Genomic DNA, 23,631 nt, shown 5'->3' on the forward strand with positions numbered 1-23,631 from the left:
CACACCGGTGGATCATAACTTTTACTTGCTGCTGTACACGCTGAACAACGTGCTTTGGATTCGGCACAACACCACACTTTGCCATTCGGTCACACCGGTGGGTCATAACTTTTACTTGCTGCTGTACACGCTGAACAACGTGCTTTGTTTTCGGCACAACACCACACGTTGCCATTCGGTCACACCGGTGGATAATAACTTTTACTTGCTGCTGTACACGCTGAACAACGTGCTTTGGTTTCGGCACAACAGCACACGTTGCCATTCCGTCACACCGGTGGGTCATAACTTTTACTTGCTGCTGTACACGCTGAACAACGTGCTTTGGATTCGGCGCAACACCACTCGTTGCCATTCCGTCACTCCGGTGGGTCATAACTTTTACTTGCTGCTGTACACGCTGAACAACGTGTTTTGGTTTCGGCCCAACACCACTCGTTACTATTCTGCCACTCCGGTGGGACATAACGTTTACTGGCTGCTGTACACACTGAACAACGCGCTTTGGATTCGGAACCACACCACACGTTGCCATTCAGTCACACCGGTGGGTCATAACTTTTACTTGCTGCTGTACACGCTGAACAACGTGCTTTGGAATCGGCACAGCACCACTCGTTGCCATTCCGTCACACCTGTGGGTCATAACTTTTACTTGCTGCTGTACACGCTGAACAACATGCTTTGTTTTCGGCCCAACACCACTCGTCGCTATTCTGCCACTCCGGTGGGACATAACTTTTGCTGGCTGCTGTACACGCTGAACAACGTGCTTTGTATTCGGCACCACACCACTCGTTGCCATTCCGTCACTCCGGTGGGTCATATCTTTTACTTGCTGCTGTACACGTTGAACAACGTGCTTTGGTTTCGGCACAACACCACTCGTTGCTATTCTGCCACTCCGGTGGGACATAACCTTTACTGGCTGCTGTACACGCTAAACAACCTGCTTTGGATTCGGCAACACACCACACGTTGCCATTCCGTCACACCGGTGGGTCGTAACTTTTACTTGCTGCTGTACACGCTGAACAACGTGCTTGGGTTTCGGCACAACACCACTCGTTGCTATTCTGCCACTCCGGTGGGACACAACATTTACTGGCTGCTGTAAACGCTGAACAACGTGTTTTGGATTTGGCACCACACCACAGGTTGCCATTCCGTCACACCGGTGGGTCATAACTTTTCCTTGCTGCTGTACACGCTGAACAACGTGCTTTGGTTTCGGCACAACACCACTCGTTGCTATCTGCCACTCCGGTGGGACATAACTTTTACTGGCTGCTGTACACACTGAACAACGTGCTTTGGATTCGGCACCACACCACTCGTTGCCATTCCGTCACACCGGTGGGTCATAACATTTACATGCTGCTGTACACGCTGAACAATTGCTTTGGTTTCTGCACAACACCACACGTTGCCATTCCGTCACACCGGTGGGTCATAACTTTTACTTGCTGCTGTACACGCTGAACAACGTGCTTTGGTTTCGGCACAACACCACACGTTGCCATTCCGTCACACCGGTGGGTCATAACTTTTACTTGCTGCTGTACACGCTGAACAACGTGCTTTGGATTCGGCGCAACACCACTCATTGCCATTCCGTCACTCCGGTGGGTCATAACTTTTACTTGCTGCTGTACACGCTGAACAACGTGCTTTGGATTCGGCGCAACACCACTCATTGCCATTCCGTCACTCCGGTGGGTCATAACTTATACTATCTGCTGTACACGCTGAACAACGTGCTTTGGATTCGGCACCACACCACACGTTGCCATTCCGTCACACCGGTGGGTCATAAAATTTACATGCTGCTGTACACGCTGAACAACGTGCTTTGGTTTCGGCACAACACCACACGTTGCCATTCCATCACACCGGTGGGTCATAACTTTTACTTGCTGCTGTACCCGCTGAACAACGTGCTTTGGTTTCGGCACAACACCACACGTTGCCATTCCGTCACACCGGTGGGTCATAACTTTTACTTGCTGCTGTACACGCTGAGCAACGTGCTTTGGATTCGGCGCAACACCACTCGTTGCCATTCCGGCACTCCGGTGGGTCATAACTTTTACTTGCTGCTGTACACGCTGAACAACGTGCTTTGGATTCGGCACCACACAACACGTTGCCATTCCGTCACACCGGTTGGTCTTAACATTTACTTGCTGCTGTACACGCTGAACAACGTGCTTTGGATTCGGCACAACACCACACGTTGCCATTCCGTCACACCGGTGGGCCATAACTTTTACTTGCTGCTGTACACGCTGAACAACGTGCTTTGTTTTCGGCACAACACCACTCGTCGCTATTCTGCCACTCCGGTGGGACATAACATTTACTGGCTGCTGTACACGCTGAACAACGTGCTTTGGTTTCGGCGCAACACCACTCGTTGCCATTCCGGCACTCCGGTGGGTCATAACTTTTACTTGCTGCTGTACACGCTGAACAACGTGCTTTGGATTCGGCACCACACCACACGTTGCCATTCCGTCACACCAGTTGGTCATAACTTTTACTTGCTGCTGTACACGCTGAACAGCGTGCTTTGGATTCGGCACAACACCACACGTTGCCATTCGGTCACACCGGTGGGTCATAACTTTTACTTGCTGCTGTACACGCTGAACAACGTGCTCTGTTTTCGGCACACCACCACTCGTTGCTATTCTGGCACTCCGGTGGGACATAACTTTTACTGGCTGCTGTACACGCTGAACAACGTGCTTTGGATTCGGCACAACACCACTCGTTGCCATTCCGTCAGTCCGGAGGGTCATAACTTTTACTCGCTGCTGTACACGTTGAACAACGTGCTTTGGTTTCGGCACAACACCACACGTTGCCATTCCGTCACACCGGTGGGTCATAACTTTTACTTGCTGCTGTACACGCTGAACAACGTGCTTTGGAATCGGCACAGCACCACTCGTTGCCATTCCGTCACACCTGTGGGTCATAACTTTTACTTGCTGCTGTACACGCTGAACAACATGCTTTGTTTTCGGCCCAACACCACTCGTCGCTATTCTGCCACTCCGGTGGGACATAACTTTTGCTGGCTGCTGTACACGCTGAACAACGTGCTTTGTATTCGGCACCACACCACTCGTTGCCATTCCGTCACTCCGGTGGGTCATATCTTTTACTTGCTGCTGTACACGTTGAACAACGTGCTTTGGTTTCGGCACAACACCACTCGTTGCTATTCTGCCACTCCGGTGGGACATAACCTTTACTGGCTGCTGTACACGCTAAACAACCTGCTTTGGATTCGGCAACACACCACACGTTGCCATTCCGTCACACCGGTGGGTCGTAACTTTTACTTGCTGCTGTACACGCTGAACAACGTGCTTGGGTTTCGGCACAACACCACTCGTTGCTATTCTGCCACTCCGGTGGGACACAACATTTACTGGCTGCTGTAAACGCTGAACAACGTGTTTTGGATTTGGCACCACACCACAGGTTGCCATTCCGTCACACCGGTGGGTCATAACTTTTCCTTGCTGCTGTACACGCTGAACAACGTGCTTTGGTTTCGGCACAACACCACTCGTTACTATTCTGCCACTCCGGTGGGAAATAACTTTTACTGGCTGCTGTACACACTGAACAACGTGCTTTGCTTTCGGCGCCACACAACATGTTGCCATTCCGTCACACCGGTGGGTCATAACTTTTACTTGCTGCTGTACACGCTGAACAACGTGCTTTGGATTCGGCGCAACACCACTCATTGCCATTCCGTCACTCCGGTGGGTCATAACTTTTACTGGCTGCTGTACACGCTGAACACCGTGCTTTGGATTCGGCGCAACACCAATCGTTGCCATTCCGTCACTCCGGTGGGTCATAAATTTTACTTGCTGCTGTACAGGCTGAACAACGTGCTTTGGATTCGGCACCACACCACACGATGCCATTCCGCCACACCGGTGGATCATAACTTTTACTTGCTGCTGTACACGCTGAACAACGTGCTTTGGATTCGGCACAACACCACACTTTGCCATTCGGTCACACCGGTGGGTCATAACTTTTACTTGCTGCTGTACACGCTGAACAACGTGCTTTGTTTTCGGCACAACACCACACGTTGCCATTCGGTCACACCGGTGGATAATAACTTTTACTTGCTGCTGTACACGCTGAACAACGTGCTTTGGTTTCGGCACAACAGCACACGTTGCCATTCCGTCACACCGGTGGGTCATAACTTTTACTTGCTGCTGTACACGCTGAACAACGTGCTTTGGATTCGGCGCAACACCACTCGTTGCCATTCCGTCACTCCGGTGGGTCATAACTTTTACTTGCTGCTGTACACGCTGAACAACGTGTTTTGGTTTCGGCCCAACACCACTCGTTACTATTCTGCCACTCCGGTGGGACATAACGTTTACTGGCTGCTGTACACACTGAACAACGCGCTTTGGATTCGGAACCACACCACACGTTGCCATTCAGTCACACCGGTGGGTCATAACTTTTACTTGCTGCTGTACACGCTGAACAACGTGCTTTGGAATCGGCACAGCACCACTCGTTGCCATTCCGTCACACCTGTGGGTCATAACTTTTACTTGCTGCTGTACACGCTGAACAACATGCTTTGTTTTCGGCCCAACACCACTCGTCGCTATTCTGCCACTCCGGTGGGACATAACTTTTGCTGGCTGCTGTACACGCTGAACAACGTGCTTTGTATTCGGCACCACACCACTCGTTGCCATTCCGTCACTCCGGTGGGTCATATCTTTTACTTGCTGCTGTACACGTTGAACAACGTGCTTTGGTTTCGGCACAACACCACTCGTTGCTATTCTGCCACTCCGGTGGGACATAACCTTTACTGGCTGCTGTACACGCTAAACAACCTGCTTTGGATTCGGCAACACACCACACGTTGCCATTCCGTCACACCGGTGGGTCGTAACTTTTACTTGCTGCTGTACACGCTGAACAACGTGCTTGGGTTTCGGCACAACACCACTCGTTGCTATTCTGCCACTCCGGTGGGACACAACATTTACTGGCTGCTGTAAACGCTGAACAACGTGTTTTGGATTTGGCACCACACCACAGGTTGCCATTCCGTCACACCGGTGGGTCATAACTTTTCCTTGCTGCTGTACACGCTGAACAACGTGCTTTGGTTTCGGCACAACACCACTCGTTGCTATCTGCCACTCCGGTGGGACATAACTTTTACTGGCTGCTGTACACACTGAACAACGTGCTTTGGATTCGGCACCACACCACTCGTTGCCATTCCGTCACACCGGTGGGTCATAACATTTACATGCTGCTGTACACGCTGAACAATTGCTTTGGTTTCTGCACAACACCACACGTTGCCATTCCGTCACACCGGTGGGTCATAACTTTTACTTGCTGCTGTACACGCTGAACAACGTGCTTTGGTTTCGGCACAACACCACACGTTGCCATTCCGTCACACCGGTGGGTCATAACTTTTACTTGCTGCTGTACACGCTGAACAACGTGCTTTGGATTCGGCGCAACACCACTCATTGCCATTCCGTCACTCCGGTGGGTCATAACTTTTACTTGCTGCTGTACACGCTGAACAACGTGCTTTGGATTCGGCGCAACACCACTCATTGCCATTCCGTCACTCCGGTGGGTCATAACTTATACTATCTGCTGTACACGCTGAACAACGTGCTTTGGATTCGGCACCACACCACACGTTGCCATTCCGTCACACCGGTGGGTCATAACATTTACATGCTGCTGTACACGCTGAACAACGTGCTTTGGTTTCGGCACAACACCACACGTTGCCATTCCATCACACCGGTGGGTCATAACTTTTACTTGCTGCTGTACCCGCTGAACAACGTGCTTTGGTTTCGGCACAACACCACACGTTGCCATTCCGTCACACCGGTGGGTCATAACTTTTACTTGCTGCTGTACACGCTGAGCAACGTGCTTTGGATTCGGCGCAACACCACTCGTTGCCATTCCGGCACTCCGGTGGGTCATAACTTTTACTTGCTGCTGTACACGCTGAACAACGTGCTTTGGATTCGGCACCACACCACACGTTGCCATTCCGTCACACCGGTTGGTCTTAACATTTACTTGCTGCTGTACACGCTGAACAACGTGCTTTGGATTCGGCACAACACCACACGTTGCCATTCCGTCACACCGGTGGGCCATAACTTTTACTTGCTGCTGTACACGCTGAACAACGTGCTTTGTTTTCGGCACAACACCACTCGTCGCTATTCTGCCACTCCGGTGGGACATAACATTTACTGGCTGCTGTACACGCTGAACAACGTGCTTTGGTTTCGGCGCAACACCACTCGTTGCCATTCCGGCACTCCGGTGGGTCATAACTTTTACTTGCTGCTGTACACGCTGAACAACGTGCTTTGGATTCGGCACCACACCACACGTTGCCATTCCGTCACACCAGTTGGTCATAACTTTTACTTGCTGCTGTACACGCTGAACAGCGTGCTTTGGATTCGGCACAACACCACACGTTGCCATTCGGTCACACCGGTGGGTCATAACTTTTACTTGCTGCTGTACACGCTGAACAACGTGCTCTGTTTTCGGCACACCACCACTCGTTGCTATTCTGGCACTCCGGTGGGACATAACTTTTACTGGCTGCTGTACACGCTGAACAACGTGCTTTGGATTCGGCACAACACCACTCGTTGCCATTCCGTCAGTCCGGAGGGTCATAACTTTTACTCGCTGCTGTACACGTTGAACAACGTGCTTTGGTTTCGGCACAACACCACACGTTGCCATTCCGTCACACCGGTGGGTCATAACTTTTACTTGCTGCTGTACACGCTGAACAACGTGCTTTGGAATCGGCACAGCACCACTCGTTGCCATTCCGTCACACCTGTGGGTCATAACTTTTACTTGCTGCTGTACACGCTGAACAACATGCTTTGTTTTCGGCCCAACACCACTCGTCGCTATTCTGCCACTCCGGTGGGACATAACTTTTGCTGGCTGCTGTACACGCTGAACAACGTGCTTTGTATTCGGCACCACACCACTCGTTGCCATTCCGTCACTCCGGTGGGTCATATCTTTTACTTGCTGCTGTACACGTTGAACAACGTGCTTTGGTTTCGGCACAACACCACTCGTTGCTATTCTGCCACTCCGGTGGGACATAACCTTTACTGGCTGCTGTACACGCTAAACAACCTGCTTTGGATTCGGCAACACACCACACGTTGCCATTCCGTCACACCGGTGGGTCGTAACTTTTACTTGCTGCTGTACACGCTGAACAACGTGCTTGGGTTTCGGCACAACACCACTCGTTGCTATTCTGCCACTCCGGTGGGACACAACATTTACTGGCTGCTGTAAACGCTGAACAACGTGTTTTGGATTTGGCACCACACCACAGGTTGCCATTCCGTCACACCGGTGGGTCATAACTTTTCCTTGCTGCTGTACACGCTGAACAACGTGCTTTGGTTTCGGCACAACACCACTCGTTGCTATCTGCCACTCCGGTGGGACATAACTTTTACTGGCTGCTGTACACACTGAACAACGTGCTTTGGATTCGGCACCACACCACTCGTTGCCATTCCGTCACACCGGTGGGTCATAACATTTACATGCTGCTGTACACGCTGAACAATTGCTTTGGTTTCTGCACAACACCACACGTTGCCATTCCGTCACACCGGTGGGTCATAACTTTTACTTGCCGCTGTACACGCTGAACAACGTGCTTTGGTTTCGGCACAACACCACACGTTGCCATTCCGTCACACCGGTGGGTCATAACTTTTACTTGCTGCTGTACACGCTGAACAACGTGCTTTGGATTCGGCGCAACACCACTCATTGCCATTCCGTCACTCCGGTGGGTCATAACTTTTACTTGCTGCTGTACACGCTGAACAACGTGCTTTGGATTCGGCACCACACCACACGTTGCCATTCCGTCACACCGGTTGGTCATAACCTTTACTTGCTGCTCTACACGCTGAACAACGTGCTTTGGATTCGGCACAACACCACACGTTGCCATTCGGTCACACCGGTGGGTCATAACTTTTACTTGCTGCTGTACACGCTGAACAACGTGCTTTGTTTTTGGCACACCACCACTCGTTGCTATTCTGGCACTCCGGTGGGACATAACTTTTACTGTCTGCTGTACACGCTGAGCAACGTGCTTTGGATTCGGCACAACACCACTCGTTGCCATTCCGTCACTCCGGAGGGTCATAACTTTTACTCGCTGCTGTACACGTTGAACAACGTGCTTTGGTTTCGGCACAACACCACACGTTGCCATTCCGTCACACCGGTGGGTCATAACTTTTACTTGCTGCTGTACACGCTGAACAACGTGCTTTGGAATCGGCACAGCACCACTCGTTGCCATTCCGTCACACCTGTGGGTCATAACTTTTACTTGCTGCTGTACACGCTGAACAACGTGCTTTGTTTTCGGCACAACACCACTCGTCGCTATTCTGCCACTCCGGTGGGACATAACTTTTACTGGCTGCTGTACACGCTGAACAACGTGCTTTGGATTCGGCACCACACCACTCGTTGCCATTCCGTCACTCCGGTGGGTCATATCTTTTACTTGCTGCTGTACACGTTGAACAACGTGCTTTGGTTTCGGCACAACACCACTCGTTGCTATTCTGCCACTCCGGTGGGACATAACCTTTACTGGCTGCTGTACACGCTAAACAACCTGCTTTGGATTCGGCAACACACCACACGTTGCCATTCCGTCACACCGGTGGGTCATAACTTTTACTTGCTGCTGTACACGCTGAACAACGTGCTTGGGTTTCGGCACAACACCACTCGTTGCTATTCTGCCACTCCGGTGGGACACAACATTTACTGGCTGCTGTAAACGCTGAACAACGTGCTTTGGGTTTGGCACCACACCAAAGGTTGCCATTCCGTCACACCGGTGGGTCATAACTTTTCCTTGCTGCTGTACACGCTGGACAACGTGCTTTGGTTTCGGCACAACACCACTCGTTGCTATCTGCCACTCCGGTGGGACATAACTTTTACTGGCTGCTGTACACACTGAACAACGTGCTTTGGATTCGGCACCACACCACTCGTTGCCATTCCGTCACACCGGTGGGTCATAACATTTACATGCTGCTGTACACGCTGAACAACGTGCTTTGGTTTCTGCACAACACCACACGTTGCCATTCCGTCACACCGGTGGGTCATAACTTTTACTTGCTGCTGTACACGCTGAACAACGGGCTTTGGTTTCGGCACAACACCACACGTTGCCATTCCGTCACACCGGTGGGTCATAACTTTTACTTGCTGCTTTACACGCTGAACAACGTGCTTTGGATTCGGCGCAACACCACTCATTGCCATTCCGTCACTCCGGTGGGTCATAACTTTTACTGGTTGCTGTACACGCTGAACAACGTGCTTTGGATTCGGCGCAACACCAATCGTTGCCATTACGTCACTCCGGTGGGTCATAAATTTTACTTGCTGCTGTACAGGCTGAACAACGTGCTTTGGATTCGGCACCACACCACACGTTGCCATTCTGCCACACCTGTGGATCATAACTTTTACTTGCTGCTGTACACGCTGAACAACGTGCTTTGGATTCGGCACAACACCACACGTTGCCATTCGGTCACACCGGTGGGTCATAACCTTTACTTGCTGCTGTACACGCTGAACAACGTGCTTTGTTTTCGGCACAACACCACACGTTGCCATTCGGTCACACCGGTGGATAATAACTTTTACTTGCTGCTGTACACGCTGAACAACGTGCTTTGGTTTCGGCACAACAGCACACGTTGCCATTCCGTCACACCGGTGGGTCATAACATTTACTTGCTGCTGTACACGCTGAACAACGTGCTTTGGATTCGGCGCAACACCACTCGTTGCCATTCCGTCACACCGGTGGGTCATAACTTTTACTTGCTGCTGTACACGCTGAACAACGTGCTTTGGTTTCGGCACAACACCACACGTTGCCATTCCGTCACACCGGTGGGTCATAACTTTTACTTGCTGCTGTACACGATGAACAACGTGTTTTGGTTTCGGCACAACACCACTCGTTACTATTCTGCCACTCCGGTGGGACATAACGTTTACTGGCTGCTGTACACACTGAACAACGCGCTTTGGATTCGGAACCACACCACACGTTGCCATTCAGTCACACCGGTGGGTCATAACTTTTACTTGCTGCTGTACACGCTGAACAATGGGCTTTGGATTCGGCGCAACACCACTCGTTGCCATTCCGTCACTCCGGTAGGTCATAACTTTTACTTGCTGCTGTACACGCTGAACAACGTGCTTTGGTTTCGGCACAACACCACTCGTTGCCATTCTGTCACTCCGGTGGGTCATAACTTTTACTTGCTGCTGTACAGGCTGAACAACGTGCTTTGGATTCAGCACCACACCACACGTTGCCATTCCGTCACACCTGTGGGTCATAACTTTTACTTGCTGCTGTACACGCTGAACAACGTGCTTTGTTTTCGGCACAACACCACTCGTTGCTATTCTGCCACTCTGGTGGGACATAACATTTAATGGCTGCTGTACATGCTGAACAACGTGCTTTGGATTCGGCACCACACCACTCGTTGCCATTCCGTCACTCCGGTGGGTCATAACTTTTACTTGCTGCTGTACACGTTGAACAACGTGCTTTGGTTTCGGCACAACACCACTCGTTGCTATTCTGCCAGTCCGGTGGGACATAACTTTTACTTGCTGCTGTACACGCTGAACAACGTGCTTTGTTTTCGGCACAACACCACACGTTGCCATTCCGTCACACCGGTGGGTCATAACTTTTACTTGCTGCTGTACACGCTGAACAACGTGCTTTGGTTTCGGCACAACACCACACGTTGCCATTCCGTCACACCGGTGGGTCATAACATTTACATGCTGCTGTACACGCTGAACAACGTGCTTTGGTTTCGGCACAACACCACACGTTGCCATTCAGTCACACCGGTGGGCCATAACTTTTACTTGCTGCTGCACACGCTGAACAACGTGCTTTGGTTTCGGCACAACACCACACGTTGCCATTCCGTCACACCGGTGGGTCATAACTTTTACTTGCTGCCGTACACGCTGAACAACGTGCTTTGGATTCGGCGCAACACCACTCATTGCCATTCCGTCACTCCGGTGGGTCATAACTTTTACTACCTGCTGTACACGCTGAACAACGTGCTTTGGATTCGGCACCACACCACACGTTGCCATTCCGTCACACCGGTGGGTCATAACATTTACATGCTGCTGTACACGCTGAACAACGAGCTTTGGTTTCGGCACAACACCACACGTTGCCATTCGGTCACACCGGTGGATAATAACTTTTACTTGCTGCTGTACACGCTGAACAACGTGCTTTGGTTTCGGCACAACAGCACACGTTGCCATTCCGTCACACCGGTGGGTCATAACTTTTACTTGCTGCTGTACACGCTGCACAACCTGCTTTGGATTCGGCGCAACACCACTCGTTGCCATTCTGCCACTCCGGTGGGACATAACGTTTACTGGCTGCTGTACACACTGAACAACGCGCTTTGGATTCGGAACCACACCACACGTTGCCATTCAGTCACACCGGTGGGTCATAACTTTTACTTGCTGCTGTACACGCTGAACAATGGGCTTTGGATTCGGCGCAACACCACTCGTTGCCATTCCGTCACTCCGGTAGGTCATAACTTTTACTTGCTGCTGTACACGCTGAGCAACGTGCTTTGGATTCGGCGCAACACCACTCGTTGCCATTCCGTCACACCGGTGGGTCATAACTTTTACTTGCTGCTGTACACGCTGAACAACGTGCTTTGGATTCGGCACAACACCACACGTTGCCATTCGGTCACACCGGTGGGTCATAACTTTTACTTGCTGCTGTACACGCTGAACAACGTGCTTTGTTTTCGGCACACCACCACTCGTTGCTATTCTGGCACTCCGGTGGGACATAACTTCTACTGGCTGCTGTACACGCTGAACAACGTGCTTTGGATTCGGCACAACACCACTCGTTGCCATTCCGTCACTCCGGAGGGTCATAACATTTACTCGCTGCTGTACACGTTGAACAACGTGCTTTGGTTTCGGCACAACACCACACGTTGCCATTCCGTCACACCGGTGGGTCATAACTTTTACTTGCTGCTGTACACGCTGAACAACGTGCTTTGGAATCGGCACAGCACCACTCGTTGCCATTCCGTCACACCTGTGGGTCATAACTTTTACTTGCTGCTGTACACGCTGAACAACGTGCTTTGTTTTCGGCACAACACCACTCGTCGCTATTCTGCCACTCCGGTGGGACATAACTTTTACTGGCTGCTGTACACGCTGAACAACGTGCTTTGTATTCGGCACCACACCACTCGTTGCCATTCCGTCACTCCGGAGGGTCATAACTTTTACTCGCTGCTGTACACGTTGAACAACGTGCTTTGGTTTCGGCACAACACCACACGTTGCCATTCCGTCACACCGGTGGGTCATAACTTTTACTTGCTGCTGTACACGCTGAACAACGTGCTTGGGTTTCGGCACAACACCACTCGTTGCTATTCTGCCACTCCGGTGGGACACAACATTTACTGGCTGCTGTAAACGCTGAACAACGTGTTTTGGATTTGGCACCACACCACAGGTTGCCATTCCGTCACACCGGTGGGTCATAACTTTTCCTTGCTGCTGTACACGCTGAACAACGTGCTTTGGTTTCGGCACAACACCACTCGTTGCTATCTGCCACTCCGGTGGGACATAACTTTTACTGGCTGCTGTACACACTGAACAACGTGCTTTGGATTCGGCACCACACCACTCGTTGCCATTCCGTCACACCGGTGGGTCATAACATTTACATGCTGCTGTACACGCTGAACAACGTGCTTTGGTTTCTGCACAACACCACACGTTGCCATTCCGTCACACCGGTGGGTCATAACTTTTACTTGCTGCTGTACATACTGAACAACGTGCTTTTGTTTCGGCACAACACCACACGTTGCCATTCCGTCACACCGGTGGGTCATAACTTTCACTTGCTGCTGTACACGCTGAACAACGTGTTTTTTATTCGGCGCAACACCACTCATTGCCATTCCGTCACTCCGGTGGGTCATAACTTTTACTTGCTACTGTACACGCTGAACAACGTGCTTTGGATTCGGCGCAACACCAATCGTTGCCATTCCGTCACTCCGGTGGGTCATAAATTTTACTTGCTGCTGTACATGCTGAACAACGTGCTTTGGATTCGGCACCACACCACACGTTGCCATTCCGCCACACCGGTGGATCATAACTTTTACTTGCTGCTGTACACGCTGAACAGCGTGCTTTGGATTCGGCACAACACCACACGTTGCCATTCGGTCACACCGGTGGGTCATATCTTTTACTTGCTGCTGTACACGCTGAACAACGTGCTTTGTTTTCGGCACAACACCACACGTTGCCATTCGGACACACCGGTGGATAATAACTTTTACTTGCTGCTGTACACGCTGAACAACGTGCTTTGGTTTCGGCACAACAGCACACGTTGCCATTCCGTCACACCGGTGGGTCATAACTTTTACTTGCTGCTGTACACGCTGAACAACGTGCTTTGGTTTCGGCACAACACCACTCGTTACTATTCTGCCACTCCGGTGGGACATAACGTTTACTGGCTGCTGTACACACTGAACAACGCGCTTTGGATTCGGCACCACACCACTCGTTGCCATTCCGTCACTCCGGTGGGTCATAACTTTTACTTGCTGCTGTACACGCTGAACAACGTGCTCTGTTTTCGGCACACCACCACTCGTTGCTATTCTGGCACTCCGGTGGGACATAACTTTTACTGGCTGCTGTACACGCTGAACAACGTGCTTTGGATTCGGCACAACACCACTCGTTGCCATTCCGTCAGTCCGGAGGGTCATAACTTTTACTCGCTGCTGTACACGTTGAACAACGTGCTTTGGTTTCGGCACAACACCACACGTTGCCATTCCGTCACACCGGTGGGTCATAACTTTTACTTGCTGCTGTACACGCTGAACAACGTGCTTTGGAATCGGCACAGCACCACTCGTTGCCATTCCGTCACACCTGTGGGTCATAACTTTTACTTGCTGCTGTACACGCTGAACAACATGCTTTGTTTTCGGCCCAACACCACTCGTCGCTATTCTGCCACTCCGGTGGGACATAACTTTTGCTGGCTGCTGTACACGCTGAACAACGTGCTTTGTATTCGGCACCACACCACTCGTTGCCATTCCGTCACTCCGGTGGGTCATATCTTTTACTTGCTGCTGTACACGTTGAACAACGTGCTTTGGTTTCGGCACAACACCACTCGTTGCTATTCTGCCACTCCGGTGGGACATAACCTTTACTGGCTGCTGTACACGCTAAACAACCTGCTTTGGATTCGGCAACACACCACACGTTGCCATTCCGTCACACCGGTGGGTCGTAACTTTTACTTGCTGCTGTACACGCTGAACAACGTGCTTGGGTTTCGGCACAACACCACTCGTTGCTATTCTGCCACTCCGGTGGGACACAACATTTACTGGCTGCTGTAAACGCTGAACAACGTGTTTTGGATTTGGCACCACACCACAGGTTGCCATTCCGTCACACCGGTGGGTCATAACTTTTACTTGCTGCTGTACACGCTGAGCAACGTGCTTTGGATTCGGCGCAACACCACTCGTTGCCATTCCGGCACTCCGGTGGGTCATAACTTTTACTTGCTGCTGTACACGCTGAACAACGTGCTTTGGATTCGGCACCACACCACACGTTGCCATTCCGTCACACCGGTTGGTCTTAACATTTACTTGCTGCTGTACACGCTGAACAACGTGCTTTGGATTCGGCACAACACCACACGTTGCCATTCCGTCACACCGGTGGGCCATAACTTTTACTTGCTGCTGTACACGCTGAACAACGTGCTTTGTTTTCGGCACAACACCACTCGTCGCTATTCTGCCACTCCGGTGGGACATAACATTTACTGGCTGCTGTACACGCTGAACAACGTGCTTTGGTTTCGGCGCAACACCACTCGTTGCCATTCCGGCACTCCGGTGGGTCATAACTTTTACTTGCTGCTGTACACGCTGAACAACGTGCTTTGGATTCGGCACCACACCACACGTTGCCATTCCGTCACACCAGTTGGTCATAACTTTTACTTGCTGCTGTACACGCTGAACAGCGTGCTTTGGATTCGGCACAACACCACACGTTGCCATTCGGTCACACCGGTGGGTCATAACTTTTACTTGCTGCTGTACACGCTGAACAACGTGCTCTGTTTTCGGCACACCACCACTCGTTGCTATTCTGGCACTCCGGTGGGACATAACTTTTACTGGCTGCTGTACACGCTGAACAACGTGCTTTGGATTCGGCACAACACCACTCGTTGCCATTCCGTCAGTCCGGAGGGTCATAACTTTTACTCGCTGCTGTACACGTTGAACAACGTGCTTTGGTTTCGGCACAACACCACACGTTGCCATTCCGTCACACCGGTGGGTCATAACTTTTACTTGCTGCTGTACACGCTGAACAACGTGCTTTGGAATCGGCACAGCACCACTCGTTGCCATTCCGTCACACCTGTGGGTCATAACTTTTACTTGCTGCTGTACACGCTGAACAACATGCTTTGTTTTCGGCCCAACACCACTCGTCGCTATTCTGCCACTCCGGTGGGACATAACTTTTGCTGGCTGCTGTACACGCTGAACAACGTGCTTTGTATTCGGCACCACACCACTCGTTGCCATTCCGTCACTCCGGTGGGTCATATCTTTTACTTGCTGCTGTACACGTTGAACAACGTGCTTTGGTTTCGGCACAACACCACTCGTTGCTATTCTGCCACTCCGGTGGGACATAACCTTTACTGGCTGCTGTACACGCTAAACAACCTGCTTTGGATTCGGCAACACACCACACGTTGCCATTCCGTCACACCGGTGGGTCGTAACTTTTACTTGCTGCTGTACACGCTGAACAACGTGCTTGGGTTTCGGCACAACACCACTCGTTGCTATTCTGCCACTCCGGTGGGACACAACATTTACTGGCTGCTGTAAACGCTGAACAACGTGTTTTGGATTTGGCACCACACCACAGGTTGCCATTCCGTCACACCGGTGGGTCATAACTTTTCCTTGCTGCTGTACACGCTGAACAACGTGCTTTGGTTTCGGCACAACACCACTCGTTGCTATCTGCCACTCCGGTGGGACATAACTTTTACTGGCTGCTGTACACACTGAACAACGTGCTTTGGATTCGGCACCACACCACTCGTTGCCATTCCGTCACACCGGTGGGTCATAACATTTACATGCTGCTGTACACGCTGAACAATTGCTTTGGTTTCTGCACAACACCACACGTTGCCATTCCGTCACACCGGTGGGTCATAACTTTTACTTGCTGCTGTACACGCTGAACAACGTGCTTTGGTTTCGGCACAACACCACACGTTGCCATTCCGTCACACCGGTGGGTCATAACTTTTACTTGCTGCTGTACACGCTGAACAACGTGCTTTGGATTCGGCGCAACACCACTCATTGCCATTCCGTCACTCCGGTGGGTCATAACTTTTACTTGCTGCTGTACACGCTGAACAACGTGCTTTGGATTCGGCACCACACCACACGTTGCCATTCCGTCACACCGGTTGGTCATAACCTTTACTTGCTGCTCTACACGCTGAACAACGTGCTTTGGATTCGGCACAACACCACACGTTGCCATTCGGTCACACCGGTGGGTCATAACTTTTACTTGCTGCTGTACACGCTGAACAACGTGCTTTGTTTTTGGCACACCACCACTCGTTGCTATTCTGGCACTCCGGTGGGACATAACTTTTACTGTCTGCTGTACACGCTGAGCAACGTGCTTTGGATTCGGCACAACACCACTCGTTGCCATTCCGTCACTCCGGAGGGTCATAACTTTTACTCGCTGCTGTACACGTTGAACAACGTGCTTTGGTTTCGGCACAACACCACACGTTGCCATTCCGTCACACCGGTGGGTCATAACTTTTACTTGCTGCTGTACACGCTGAACAACGTGCTTTGGAATCGGCACAGCACCACTCGTTGCCATTCCGTCACACCTGTGGGTCATAACTTTTACTTGCTGCTGTACACGCTGAACAACGTGCTTTGTTTTCGGCACAACACCACTCGTCGCTATTCTGCCACTCCGGTGGGACATAACTTTTACTGGCTGCTGTACACGCTGAACAACGTGCTTTGGATTCGGCACCACACCACTCGTTGCCATTCCGTCACTCCGGTGGGTCATATCTTTTACTTGCTGCTGTACACGTTGAACAACGTGCTTTGGTTTCGGCACAACACCACTCGTTGCTATTCTGCCACTCCGGTGGGACATAACCTTTACTGGCTGCTGTACACGCTAAACAACCTGCTTTGGATTCGGCAACACACCACACGTTGCCATTCCGTCACACCGGTGGGTCATAACTTTTACTTGCTGCTGTACACGCTGAACAACGTGCTTGGGTTTCGGCACAACACCACTCGTTGCTATTCTGCCACTCCGGTGGGACACAACATTTACTGGCTGCTGTAAACGCTGAACAACGTGCTTTGGGTTTGGCACCACACCAAAGGTTGCCATTCCGTCACACCGGTGGGTCATAACTTTTCCTTGCTGCTGTACACGCTGGACAACGTGCTTTGGTTTCGGCACAACACCACTCGTTGCTATCTGCCACTCCGGTGGGACATAACTTTTACTGGCTGCTGTACACACTGAACAACGTGCTTTGGATTCGGCACCACACCACTCGTTGCCATTCCGTCACACCGGTGGGTCATAACATTTACATGCTGCTGTACACGCTGAACAACGTGCTTTGGTTTCTGCACAACACCACACGTTGCCATTCCGTCACACCGGTGGGTCATAACTTTTACTTGCTGCTGTACACGCTGAACAACGGGCTTTGGTTTCGGCACAACACCACACGTTGCCATTCCGTCACACCGGTGGGTCATAACTTTTACTTGCTGCTTTACACGCTGAACAACGTGCTTTGGATTCGGCGCAACACCACTCATTGCCATTCCGTCACTCCGGTGGGTCACAACTTTTACTGGTTGCTGTACACGCTGAACAACGTGCTTTGGATTCGGCGCAACACCAATCGTTGCCATTACGTCACTCCGGTGGGTCATAAATTTTACTTGCTGCTGTACAGGCTGAACAACGTGCTTTGGATTCGGCACCACACCACACGTTGCCATTCTGCCACACCTGCGGATCATAACTTTTACTTGCTGCTGTACACGCTGAACAACGTGCTTTGGATTCGGCACAACACCACACGTTGCCATTCGGTCACACCGGTGGGTCATAACCTTTACTTGCTGCTGTACACGCTGAACAACGTGCTTTGTTTTCGGCACAACACCACACGTTGCCATTCGGTCACACCGGTGGATAATAACTTTTACTTGCTGCTGTACACGCTGAACAACGTGCTTTGGTTTCGGCACAACAGCACACGTTGCCATTCCGTCACACCGGTGGGTCATAACATTTACTTGCTGCTGTACACGCTGAACAACGTGCTTTGGATTCGGCGCAACACCACTCGTTGCCATTCCGTCACACCGGTGGGTCATAACTTTTACTTGCTGCTGTACACGCTGAACAACGTGCTTTGGTTTCGGCACAACACCACACGTTGCCATTCCGTCACACCGGTGGGTCATAACTTTTACTTGCTGCTGTACACGATGAACAACGTGTTTTGGTTTCGGCACAACACCACTCGTTACTATTCTGCCACTCCGGTGGGACATAACGTTTACTGGCTGCTGTACACACTGAACAACGCGCTTTGGATTCGGAACCACACCACACGTTGCCATTCAGTCACACCGGTGGGTCATAACTTTTACTTGCTGCTGTACACGCTGAACAATGGGCTTTGGATTCGGCGCAACACCACTCGTTGCCGTTCCGTCACTCCGGTAGGTCATAACTTTTACTTGCTGCTGTACACGCTGAACAACGTGCTTTGGTTTCGGCACAACACCACTCGTTGCAATTCTGTCACTCCGGTGGGTCATAACTTTTACTTGCTGCTGTACAGGCTGAACAACGTGCTTTGGATTCAGCACCACACCACACGTTGCCATTCCGTCACACCTGTGGGTCATAACTTTTACTTGCTGCTGTACACGCTGAACAACGTGCTTTGTTTTCGGCACAACACCCCTCGTTGCTATTCTGCCACTCTGGTGGGACATAACATTTAATGGCTGCTGTACATGCTGAACAACGTGCTTTGGATTCGGCACCACACCACTCGTTGCCATTCCGTCACTCCGGTGGGTCATAACTTTTACTTGCTGCTGTACACGTTGAACAACGTGCTTTGGTTTCGGCACAACACCACTCGTTGCTATTCTGCCAGTCCGGTGGGACATAACTTTTACTTGCTGCTGTACACGCTGAACAACGTGCTTTGTTTTCGTCACAACACCACACGTTGCCATTCCGTCACACCGGTGGGTCATAACTTTTACTTGCTGCTGTACACGCTGAACAACGTGCTTTGGTTTCGGCACAACACCACACGTTGCCATTCCGTCACACCGGTGGGTCATAACATTTACATGCTGCTGTACACGCTGAACAACGTGCTTTGGTTTCGGCACAACACCACACGTTGCCATTCAGTCACACCGGTGGGTCATAACTTTTACTTGCTGCTGCACACGCTGAACAACGTGCTTTGGTTTCGGCACAACACCACACGTTGCCATTCCGTCACACCGGTGGGTCATAACTTTTACTTGCTGCCGTACACGCTGAACAACGTGCTTTGGATTCGGCGCAACACCACTCATTGCCATTCCGTCACTCCGGTGGGTCATAACTTTTACTACCTGCTGTACACGCTGAACAACGTGCTTTGGATTCGGCACCACACCACACGTTGCCATTCCGTCACACCGGTGGGTCATAACATTTACATGCTGCTGTACACGCTGAACAACGAGCTTTGGTTTCGGCACAACACCACACGTTGCCATTCGGTCACACCGGTGGATAATAACTTTTACTTGCTGCTGTACACGCTGAACAACGTGCTTTGGTTTCGGCACAACAGCACACGTTGCCATTCCGTCACACCGGTGGGTCATAACTTTTACTTGCTGCTGTACACGCTGCACAACCTGCTTTGGATTCGGCGCAACACCACTCGTTGCCATTCTGCCACTCCGGTGGGACATAACGTTTACTGGCTGCTGTACACACTGAACAACGCGCTTTGGATTCGGAACCACACCACACGTTGCCATTCAGTCACACCGGTGGGTCATAACTTTTACTTGCTGCTGTACACGCTGAACAATGGGCTTTGGATTCGGCGCAACACCACTCGTTGCCATTCCGTCACTCCGGTAGGTCATAACTTTTACTTGCTGCTGTACACGCTGAGCAACGTGCTTTGGATTCGGCGCAACACCACTCGTTGCCATTCCGTCACACCGGTGGGTCATAACTTTTACTTGCTGCTGTACACGCTGAACAACGTGCTTTGGATTCGGCACAACACCACACGTTGCCATTCGGTCACACCGGTGGGTCATAACTTTTACTTGCTGCTGTACACGCTGAACAACGTGCTTTGTTTTCGGCACACCACCACTCGTTGCTATTCTGGCACTCCGGTGGGACATAACTTCTACTGGCTGCTGTACACGCTGAACAACGTGCTTTGGATTCGGCACAACACCACTCGTTGCCATTCCGTCACTCCGGAGGGTCATAACATTTACTCGCTGCTGTACACGTTGAACAACGTGCTTTGGTTTCGGCACAACACCACACGTTGCCATTCCGTCACACCGGTGGGTCATAACTTTTACTTGCTGCTGTACACGCTGAACAACGTGCTTTGGAATCGGCACAGCACCACTCGTTGCCATTCCGTCACACCTGTGGGTCATAACTTTTACTTGCTGCTGTACACGCTGAACAACGTGCTTTGTTTTCGGCACAACACCACTCGTCGCTATTCTGCCACTCCGGTGGGACATAACTTTTACTGGCTGCTGTACACGCTGAACAACGTGCTTTGTATTCGGCACCACACCACTCGTTGCCATTCCGTCACTCCGGAGGGTCATAACTTTTACTCGCTGCTGTACACGTTGAACAACGTGCTTTGGTTTCGGCACAACACCACACGTTGCCATTCCGTCACACCGGTGGGTCATAACTTTTACTTGCTGCTGTACACGCTGAACAACGTGCTTGGGTTTCGGCACAACACCACTCGTTGCTATTCTGCCACTCCGGTGGGACACAACATTTACTGGCTGCTGTAAACGCTGAACAACGTGTTTTGGATTTGGCACCACACCACAGGTTGCCATTCCGTCACACCGGTGGGTCATAACTTTTCCTTGCTGCTGTACACGCTGAACAACGTGCTTTGGTTTCGGCACAACACCACTCGTTGCTATCTGCCACTCCGGTGGGACATAACTTTTACTGGCTGCTGTACACACTGAACAACGTGCTTTGGATTCGGCACCACACCACTCGTTGCCATTCCGTCACGCCGGTGGGTCATAACATTTACATGCTGCTGTACACGCTGAACAACGTGCTTTGGTTTCTGCACAACACCACACGTTGCCATTCCGTCACACCGGTGGGTCATAACTTTTACTTGCTGCTGTACATACTGAACAACGTGCTTTTGTTTCGGCACAACACCACACGTTGCCATTCCGTCACACCGGTGGGTCATAACTTTCACTTGCTGCTGTACACGCTGAACAACGTGTTTTTTTATTCGGCGCAACACCACTCATTGCCATTCCGTCACTCCGGTGGGTCATAACTTTTACTTGCTACTGTACACGCTGAACAACGTGCTTTGGATTCGGCGCAACACCAATCGTTGCCATTCCGTCACTCCGGTGGGTCATAAATTTTACTTGCTGCTGTACATGCTGAACAACGTGCTTTGGATTCGGCACCACACCACACGTTGCCATTCCGCCACACCGGTGGATCATAACTTTTACTTGCTGCTGTACACGCTGAACAGCGTGCTTTGGATTCGGCACAACACCACACGTTGCCATTCGGTCACACCGGTGGGTCATATCTTTTACTTGCTGCTGTACACGCTGAACAACGTGCTTTGTTTTCGGCACAACACCACACGTTGCCATTCGGTCACACCGGTGGATAATAACTTTTACTTGCTGCTGTACACGCTGAACAACGTGCTTTGGTTTCGGCACAACAGCACACGTTGCCATTCCGTCACACCGGTGGGTCATAACTTTTACTTGCTGCTGTACACGCTGAACAACGTGCTTTGGTTTCGGCACAACACCACTCGTTACTATTCTGCCACTCCGGTGGGACATAACGTTTACTGGCTGCTGTACACACTGAACAACGCGCTTTGGATTCGGCACCACACCACTCGTTGCCATTCCGTCACTCCGGTGGGTCATAACTTTTACTTGCTGCTGTACACGTTGAACAACGTGCTTTGGTTTCGGCACAACACCACTCGTTGCTATTCTGCCACTCCGGTGGGACATAACCTTTACTGGCTGCTGTACACGCTAAACAACGTGCTTTGGATTCGGCACCACACCACACGTTGCCATTCCGTCACACCGGTGGGTCATAACTTTTACTTGCTGCTGTACACTCTGAACAACGTGCTTGGGTTTCGGCACAACACCACTCGTTGCTATTCTGCCACTCCGGTGGGACACAACTTTTACTGGCTGCTGTAAACGCTGAACAACGTGCTTTGGATTTGGCACCACACCACACGTTGCCATTCCGTCACACCGGTGGGTCATAACTTTTCCTTGCTGCTGTGCACGCTGAACAACGTGCTTTGGTTTCGGCACAACACCACTCGTTGCTATCTGCCACTCCGGTGGGACATAACTTTTACTGGCTGCTGTACACAATGAACAACGTGCTTTGCTTTCGGCGCCACACCACATGTTGCCATTCCTTCACACCGGTGGGTCATAACTTTTACTTGCTGCTGTACACGCTGAACAACGTGCTTTGATTTCGGCACAACACCACACGTTGCCATTCCGTCACACCGGTGGGTCATAACTTTTACTTGCTGCTGTACACGCTGAACAACGTGCTTTGGATTCGGCACCACACCACTCGTTGCCATTCCGTCACTCCGGTGGGTCATAACTTTTACTTGCTGCTGTACACATTGAACAACGTGCTTTGGTTTCGGCACAACACCACTCGTTGCTATTCTGCCACTCCGGTGGGACATAACCTTTACTGGCTGCTGTACACGCTAAACAACGTGCTTTGGATTCGGCACCACACCACACGTTGCCATTCCGTCACACCGGTGGGTCATAACTTTTACTTGCTGCTGTACACTCTGAACAACGTGCTTGGGTTTCG

This window comes from Amblyomma americanum, chromosome 3 (assembly GCF_052857255.1).
Source record: "Amblyomma americanum isolate KBUSLIRL-KWMA chromosome 3, ASM5285725v1, whole genome shotgun sequence".
In the NCBI taxonomy this organism is placed as follows: Eukaryota; Metazoa; Arthropoda; class Arachnida; order Ixodida; family Ixodidae; genus Amblyomma; species Amblyomma americanum.